Source organism: Pundamilia nyererei, unplaced genomic scaffold (genome assembly GCF_000239375.1).
Source record: "Pundamilia nyererei isolate P.nyererei 1_Seehausen unplaced genomic scaffold, PunNye1.0 scaffold00193, whole genome shotgun sequence".
Classification (NCBI taxonomy): domain Eukaryota; kingdom Metazoa; phylum Chordata; class Actinopteri; order Cichliformes; family Cichlidae; genus Pundamilia; species Pundamilia nyererei.
Window position 1 is genome coordinate 153,739 of NW_005187594.1, and position 1,464 is coordinate 155,202.

At 35.9% G+C, this 1,464-nt stretch overlaps 1 protein-coding gene across 1 annotated transcript in view; it reads right to left on the reverse strand.

Moving 5' to 3' along the window:
• Positions 1–1,464, reverse strand: part of LOC102210580 (carbonic anhydrase-related protein 10-like) — a 142,172-nt gene that overhangs the window by 20,116 nt on the left and 120,592 nt on the right. The gene's annotated exons all lie outside the window — the stretch shown is intronic.

Genomic DNA, 1,464 nt, shown 5'->3' on the forward strand with positions numbered 1-1,464 from the left:
GAGAATAAGGATAAGCATATGGATGTCTTGTGGTTAGTCTGTGTGGTTGTTATGTAGCTCTGCTATGTTTAGCCTCATTAACAGGAAGAGAGTTCATCAGAGGACTGTACATCTTCACAGCAGAGGCTGGAAAGCAGATTTTGGGCAATATAGCACTGATTCATATGTAATTAATGAAGCTTTCTTTCTGAAGACAGATTTAACTATCAGGGAGCATTGTTGTGTAAAACAAGATGTAGACTGATTTTGTAGTGTCAGAATGAACTGTTGTGTAGCAGCTTTAGAAGTTCAGGACAGACTCCTAAGTCCGTCGTGGTGTATTCAGACCAAACAGTAGTGAAGCTTTGCTTCATGTTACTTTCATGAATATAATTAGTGAACTGTTTCCAGACCGTTTCACTTTCACCCAGGACAATGAAAGAACAATTACCTTTACTTACTCCGACCAATAGCTGGAATAAAGAATGAAGTAAGAGGCTAAACTGAAGTTGAAGCATTTTCAAAATGTACCTCTAGAGTGCAGTGAAAAAGTATTCGCCTTCCTAATTTGATCACTTTTTGTATATTTACTTAAATGTTTCAGATCACTGTAATGTAAAATGTAAGTATTAGACAAAGATAAATACAAAATGCAGTATTTAAATGTTTATTACATTTATTCAGAGAAAGAAGTCCAAACCTACCACCTGTTAAATCATTCACAAACTGTGAATAACCTCTTTTTTTTGGAAAACTAAGTTCAAATTCACTAGCCACAGCCAAGAGTTATTGACAAAAGACCTGATGAATCAAGAAATCACTTACACTGAATTTGTCTATCAAAGTGAAGAAAGTTAAAAGACTAAAAAGTAAAACATATTATGCCACAATCTAAAGAAACTGCAGAGAAACAAAGTCATTTGCTGTTTATCTACATATATGTACAAATGTACAAACTGCAATGTAGACTGTGCTCTGCAAAAAGTCCTCAGACGTAAACTTCAAATCCAAGATCTACTTGCAAAAGAAGCTGTCATGATCCTGGGTCTTTTGACCCAGCGTTTTTAGTTTGAGTTCATTTTGTTCATTAGGTTATCTAAGTTCATTTGGTTATTAGACTCCTTGTGTTTTCTTCCCCTGTATTTAAGTTTCCCCTCACCCTTCGTGTTTCATGCTGCATGCCTTATGTTATCAAGTTTGTATTATCATGTCTGTCTCATGTTTCCTGTTTTATTTTGAAGGAGTCGTGTGTTCTTTGTTCATTGTATTTAGTTTCACTTCCCTTGTCCTGTCATTAGGCTCATGTCAGTCAGCTATTCCTCCATGTGTTTCCACTTCCCCTAATCACTTCCTGTGTATTTAAGTCCTCTGTTTTCAGTGTGTGATTGTCAGGTCGTCTGTTGTCCACACCATGTTTCCCAGTTCCTTGTCTAGGTTTTTCTTATTGTTTGTTTAGATTTCCCAGTTTAGGTTTGTGTTAATTTT